We start from the raw sequence: 7,734 nt of genomic DNA, 5'->3' as shown, positions 1-7,734 counted from the left end.
GATGTTTGGAAATGGAAACATGTGACTTTGCTGCCAAAATTAAACAAGCATATTATCTATTTAAAAAACCACTTCATACCTTATACTTTAAAAACTCAGAAAGATAATTTTCTAAAAAATTTAAAAAATAAATCATTTATAGAGAACAAAAAAAAATAAAGTAAAATAAAATCATCTACAGAGTTTGATGAGATTTGAACCCTTTAGTAAAGATGTAATAAAGAACACCTTTGTGTTAACATAAGACCATTAACTTACTGACATCATGGAAAATGGAAATGTTCCAGATTAATTTCAACAAAACCTTTCTATTATTGGATATGAAAAAAAGGTTTTAATTTCACCAATGTAGTCAAGTTTGCACTTTATCCCTCTGAATCTACTTATCTTTATTAGGTTCCTTTTCTGCTTAGTTTTCATTAAAACCAAGTGTGAAAATATATAGACTCATGATCAAGCATTTGAACCACTGATACAATGAAGATTTTCAAAACTATAAAGCACACTCAAGTTTTATTCACTAATAAACAATAATAATGACCAAGATCTATTCCATTAATGTTAAAATTAAAATACTTTTAAAATAATTAGTTACATCTTTTTGTTTTTTATATATGTTTTATAATAAATATATTAATAGAATACTATATGTACAAATTTTTTAGAGGTTATTTTTCTTAAGCTGTGTAAGACCATAGAAAGACAAGTCCATTTTGGCAAGGATGAGTAGTAATCGAATGAGTTTAGGTTTCTTGCCACATTCATGTATAGGGTGAGTAAGAGATTTAGAAAAACAAAATAAATAACCTGTGTTTCTTCCACCAAAAGTTATGGAGGAAATTCACATACTTTCATCAGTTATCTCTGTTGTGAATAATTTTCCTTTAACCATTTATCAGAAATCCACAAATAGAATCTATTCATATTTGCAGCAGCAGCAGCAGCAACATATCTGCATGATAACAAAAAGTCCTTTCATAAACCCAGCAAATTTGTAATTCTGTTCTTCCCAACTCCCCATTTAAAATACCCCAAACCAGCCATACTGCTGAACGTGGGGAAGGGGGACTCCTAAAAATGGTAGGACCCTTGTACAGTGGAACAAATACAATGTTCATCATAAACAATTTTTTTAGTTTAAAATAAACTTATTAAAAAATTAAATTCAACAGCTTGAAGAATGGACTCCTCATGAGGGAAGCAAACACCTTGAGGTCAACCTTCCCTTTCTTTGTGGTATCTCCATGAAGTCCATTTTCCTGAGTGAAGAGTTTGGGATTATTCAGTCACTTGCCTCATTCAGTCTCCAGCCACCAAAATGTGAAATGTCCCTTTGAAAGGGACTCCCCACTTCCTCCACAGAATGTTAGTCAAAACCTCCATGCAGTTAATTCACTCACAGTGCAGTTGGCAGAGAGGGTTGGAGAAAGGAATTTCCTTCCACGCATCTGCAGATAAGCACCTTTCATCCTAAAACATAAATTTTGATTATCCAGATTATTGTAGCATTCAGAGCCACAAGGGTTATTAGTGGTAATAAAATCATTCAGCCTTATAAAAACGTTTTTTTGAGACAAGGATTCCAACCACAGTAGTTAAGAATCTGACCTCACAGCACATTATCCACCCACTATGTAAAGCAATTTTTTTGTTGTTGTCAGTGTGATCCTTTTTTCATTTCTTTAACTACACTTACAAAAGAAAATTAAATAATGTGACTGACCTCATCAGGGTAGACTTGTTTGCAGCCGAAGCATGGGGATCTCATTTTGTTTCATTTGTTTTTCTGTATAAAGCTAACTGACCCAAATGGAAACCAAAAATCAAGAGCTTACCCTGTTCACACTGTGTGTGCATGCTAAGTAGCTTCAATTATGTCCAACTCTTTGCGACCCCATTGACTGTAGCCTGCCAGACTCCTCTGTCCATGGGTTTCTCCAGGCAAGATACTGGAGTGGGCTGCCATGCTCTCCTCCAGTGGACCTTACTGATCTAGGGATTAAATCTCAGTCTCCTGCACTGCAGGCAGATTCTTTACCAGTGAACCACCTGAGAAGCCCCATTCACACTATACTTAAACCCAGCTGAGAGAGTCAACAAACTCTGGTAGTTCCTAAGCATGATCACCTGCTAAAGTAACAGTTCTGTTCTTCTCCACAGAGATGAAGTAAAATCCTTCCAATCATCTAATTTGGTCCTCCTCACTACCTCGATAACTGTGGCTTTAAGCCATCTCTCAAGGACTCTGCCCTCACTATCTAATAAAGGCAGAAACTTCTAGAAACTTTCCTTCCCTCAACTACCTCTCCTTAAATATGCATTAAATTTTGTGTTTACTTTTAATACTGTTCATTTCTAATATCTAAACCTTCATAAATCAATTGGCCAAAGCTACTATTTTCAAGAGGCATCTTGCAATTCTAGGAAAATGCATGTTGACATATCTATGATACAGTGGCATTCCCTGTGGATCCATGTCTATCTCTGGAATGAGGAATCAGGTTTTCAAAGAACCCAGTGAAGCATATGAAAATCCAAGTAGGCATTTGGAAAAGAACTTTTCTCAAAGAAATTACTAAAGTGTGAAGATAATATGACTCCTTATTTCTTTTTAATCCCACATGCAGAGACAGTGAAACAGTTGAGAAATAAAATACTTCTAAACATTGTAAGTAATGGAATTATGTTTCTTTTTCTTTTCCCTTATTTGCTTCTACATTTTTTTAAATATCTACCACAGACTTGCTACTTTTATAATCAAATGTTTTGAAAGTATATGAATTAGACTGGAAGGATTTCCTTCCTATTACAGCTGGTTTAAAGCATACATTATTTGAATTTTAGAGTATTTGGTTTTCAAAATGATTCCTTCAAAATAAATTTGTGGCATATGCAAAATATAAATTATGTCTGCTTTATAGAAAGATTTCTTTTAATTTTATTGCAGACTACTTCCAGTTAGAGTCACTAAATCACCACTCTACTTGAATTTATCTTTTCTTGGTTGTACCTAGTCAAGTATTTAACAAAATGAGAACACATAGCAAAAAGGTACCATACATCAATTGCTTCAAATGTCTTGTTCAATAGAGTCTTTTAAGGAATATGACTTTATTTTTCATAATCCTCTACTTCTATACATTTTTAACACATACTTCTGCTGCTAAAAATAAGCAGATAACACTAATATATTTTCTTCTAGTAAATATTTTGGGAATTTTGCAAAGAGAGGTAAAATGGGAAGAGAAAGGAGAGGGAAGCAGCTAATTATTGGTTAGATATAGCACATATATGGAGGACAAAGGTGTATATTTGGTAATAAAAAAAGGAAAATGAATTTTCAGAGCTGTTTTATTTTTTAAAAAAATAGAATCTATTCAACGGCTGAATTTGAAAAGCAGTTTATCAGTTATTACAGTAAATATATTCAAAGTGAATCATATAACCACTAATTAGGTTTGAATCACTCAAGTGTATATTTGCTGTGACAACAGTTTTCCCTTTATAGATTATCCCTCTATTTATAAAAGAACTGAAAATTAACATTTCCTGCTTTTGTCAGACTGAAGCATCTTTCAATAGTTCTCAGCAAACATCTGAAGGATTCTTGCATCCTGAGATCATCTGGCCATTATGTTTTCAAGTGTTGTCTCTCTTCAAGAGCTGAGGGAGGCACACAGAATAAGTGATTGCAGATTCTTTGTAAAATAGCAACAAGAACACAACAAAAATACCCAATGGAAAAGAGATCATGGGTTACCATTCATGGCAGATGGGAATCAACGTGAATTGACAGTGGAAGTTTTCATTCTGCTTTGCACATGACTAACCACAAGTAAAGCCTGAGCCCCAGAGAAATAAAATGCAAGATTGTCTAGCTGTGTTTTTAATACAGTGATTATTAGTAGATCCAGATTTAAACAGATTTTTTTCTTCTTAACTAAAACAGGTTCTTGAAGAACATAGTTTTAAGAGCATGTGCTGTTCAATACTAAAGAAAGCCTAATGCCTACTCATTTTCACAAGTATTACTCTAAAGTAGAGACAGTTTTCTGGGTTAATTTTAATATACCAGCTCCCAAACATCAACCAAACTGTGATACACTGCGATCAGGAAGGAAAGCATTTTTCTCTGGGACTCTTAGTTGAAGATGTTAAAAAGAGGAGGAGTGGTCCTACTTATTTTTCTGAGCCAAAATATAATGTGATTTCAAATAAACTATTGTGGAGCAAAGTCAAATGAAGGGGGTATTATGTGAACAAGTCCTTGAGGGATGAGAACTATTTCAACAGTGAAGGATGAAGGTAGGTGTAAGAAAGATGAGCCGTGAACAAGGAACAGCACTGGATTGACTGTAACATACAAAGCATGATGGAGAAGGTAAAATGAGTAAAGCTGACAGGAGGTAACAATGGCAATGAGTCAAAGGGTAGGAACATCCTTCCCTTAAAAAAGTGAGCTCGGAATGTGTCAATTTAAAGTTGATTTCAGAATAATTTGTCACCAAAATTCAATTTGAAAGACTCTAAATTAATCACAAAGATTGTGGGAAATGTCACAGAGTATACAAATGGAAACTTTAAGGGAAAAAAAAAAGCAGGGAAAAAAACTTGGAAGAATAAGAAATGAGAATAAGAATGTGCTCAAAAAAATAAATAGGAAACATCTTCCAGATAGTTGACCTTTACAAAATTTCCTGTGTCTGCCACTTGGAGAACTGAATAAATCCTGTGACAAAGCATTGCTTTATTCACTCCTTCAAGAACTGAGACTGTGCTACAGATCTTAAGATGTTCCCTCATAAGCATCTCAAGGGTTTATTTATGCTCAGAACTCAGCATCTGGTCAGTATCTACTGCGTGCGCTCAGTCGTGTCCGACTCTTTGCGACCCCATAGACTGTAGCCTACCAGTCTTCTCTGTCCACGCTATTTCCTAGGCAAGAATACTGGAGTGAGTTGACATTTCTTCTTCCAGGGGATCATCCCAACCCAGAGATCAAACCTGCATCTCTTGCATCTCCTGCATTGGCAGGCAGATTCTTTACCACTGCACCACCTGGGAATACATATCTACTGCTTATTCAGTACCAAACAAATGTATGCTGAAATTGGCTACAGTTTTGACAAGACATACTGAACATAAAAGAACACTTTCTGTCTCAAAACATGTACAATAGGAGGAAATCTAAAGGAATGAGGAAATAACACTCAGGTAGTTTAGAAAGTCTAGTTTGAGTTTCACCACCTCTGTCACTTTGAGGATGAGGATTTCATTTCCATAAATATGAAACAGAGAACTTTAAGGAACTTCTTCACTGACTTTCAATTCTTGTGTAAAATGAAACAGCAGAATATATCAAAGCATTTTGAAAGTTAAGCCTCAATGAGGACTAAAATAACCAACATAGAGAAGGAAAATATGCCAATCTGTAAACCAACTAAGACAATTAGTCTTATAAAATTAGATTTATATAAGTCTAGAAGAGAGGAGTTAATATGCAATTCAATTGTCTATAATTATGCAAGTTCTCACAATGTGTAAGTCAGTAGCCAATTTTCCATCTTCATAGGGAAAAAAAAAAGATGAAAGGAAATACAGAGATAATATTTAAGGAAAAAGAAGGGATTTTGTTGTTGTTGTTGTTTTGGTGGACAAAGGAACATTTCACAGCAGTAATGATTCCAAACAGTGGAACAGGTTTTCAAGAGGGTAGAAAAGCCTCTTTAATTATTTTAAATAGCATTGACCATCAATTATTATTATGAAATTAAGTAACACCAGTTTTAAAAGGCAAACTCAGTACTAGGAGATTCTCTGTGATGCCTCTGCCCCAAAGCCATAGGAGACTAACCATGAAATTTAAGATGCTGTAGAGACAAAATGAGTTTACAAAGGAAAAGGCAATTTGCTCTAAGAATTAAGCACCAAGTACTCATAGACTCTGTGATTCTAAACACCTGCCCAAAACTTTACATTTCTTTTAAGAGATGAACTCTCATGATAGTCAGCTTTACCAGACCGAGGTTCAGAGTTGTATTTGTTAGTTGAAAAGCTGTCTGTTTATAAAATAGTCCTCATCCTGACAATGCATTTTGAATGGTCACTTTTGGCTAGTGTTTCACATAATAGCAACATTAATACAATCAATGTTTCTGAGTTTTCAATCATACAAATTTCAGAAAAGAATCTTTTCAAATGACAATTACTAGATATGGCTTTAATCAAGCAATGAACAAATCATCTAAGAAGACACAGTTTTACATAATAAAACTCTGCCCTCCAGAGTTGTGTTTTTTAATCAAAACAACTTGAGCATGTGGAAAATTTTTTTTCCTATAGAAACTATGCATCTGACTTTTCCTACTCAACCACACTTTTTCTAAATAAATTCATGTAAATAGTGCCATTTATTCATTTGAAAATACTTTTGTACTTACAGGTTTAACAAATTAGTAAAACCCAAGACAGTCCACCACACAGAACAGTGAAGTTTTGCTCTGGCCTCACAGACTATGAAAAAAACAAAAAGGAGGCAGATGATAGGAAAAAATAGGAGGAGGAAAAGAAGTGAAGAAGAATAAGAAGCAAAAATAATAATATCCCAAAGAAGTTATCTATCCTGCTGCTAAATTTGAGATGAGAATTTTAGAATTGATTTAAGTGATATATATACATGTATATATAAATATCGGAGAAGGCAATGGCACCCCACTCCAGTACTCTTGTCTGGAAAATCCCATGGACAGAGGAGCCTGGTAGGCTGCAGTCCATGGGGTCGCTAAGAGTCAGATACAACTGAGCGACTTCACTTTCACTTTTCACTTTTATGTATTGGAGAAGGAAATGGCAACCCACTCCAGTGTTCTTGCCTGGAGAATCCCAGGGACGGGGGAACCTGGCGGACTACCATCTATGGGGTTGCACAGAGTCGGACACAACTGAAGTGACGTAGCAGCAGCAGCATATATAAATATCTTTTCTGACAACTTTTTAAAACCTATGCAAAACTATAGAAAATTAACAATAAAGAAAAAAAATCCTGACAGAAGCCAGAGAGGGAAAAGCACCTTATCTACAGAGGAACAAAGTTAAGAATTACATGTAACTCCTCCTCAGAAAACATGCCCACTCCAGTACTGTTGCCTGGAGAATCCCATGGATGGAGGAACCTGTTGGGCTGCCGTCTATGGTGTCGCACAGAGTCGGACACGACTGACGCGACTTAGCAGCAGCAGCAGCAGAAAACATGACCCTCATTGGGAAAGACTCTGATGCTGGGAAAGACTGAAGGCAGGAGGAGAAAGGGGTGACAGAGGATGAGATAGTCAGATGGCATCATGGACTCAATAGAAATAAGTTTGAGCAAACTCCTGGAGATGGTGAAGGACAGGGAACCCTGGTGTGCTGCAGTCCATGGGGTCACAAATAGTTGGACACAACTTAGTGACTGAAGAACAACAGAAAATATGCAAGCAAAAGAGTGACATGAGACATTTAGTGTTGAGAGAGAGAAACCACTAACCTAGAATTCTGCACCCTGCAAAATTATCCTTCAAAAATGAAGGAGAAATAAGGACTAGAGTCAAACAAAACTGAGAGAATGTGTTGCTAGTAGAGATGTCTTACAAGAAATGTTAAAAAAAAAAAAAAAAAAAAACAGGTTCTTAAGAGAGGAGGAAAATAACATAGGTCAGAAACTCAGATATACATAAAGTGAGGAGGAAACCTGAA

General features: G+C 35.4%; 1 long non-coding RNA gene across 1 annotated transcript; it reads right to left on the bottom strand.

Moving 5' to 3' along the window:
- Window positions 1-496: 496 nt before the first annotated feature.
- On the bottom strand, window positions 497-2,527 carry LOC129642108 (uncharacterized). The gene is made up of 2 exons (XR_008709538.1): window positions 1,836-2,527; window positions 497-1,470 (listed from the first exon to the last, which is right to left on the bottom strand). It is a non-coding gene; the product is annotated as an uncharacterized LOC129642108 (long non-coding RNA).
- Between the last annotated feature and the right edge of the window lie 5,207 nt (window positions 2,528-7,734).

The sequence above is a fragment of the Bubalus kerabau genome, chromosome 1 (assembly GCF_029407905.1).
Source record: "Bubalus kerabau isolate K-KA32 ecotype Philippines breed swamp buffalo chromosome 1, PCC_UOA_SB_1v2, whole genome shotgun sequence".
Taxonomy (NCBI): domain Eukaryota; kingdom Metazoa; phylum Chordata; class Mammalia; order Artiodactyla; family Bovidae; genus Bubalus; species Bubalus kerabau.
The sequence above is the reverse complement of the archived record's forward strand: the minus strand, read 5'-3'. Positions and strand labels throughout refer to the sequence as shown.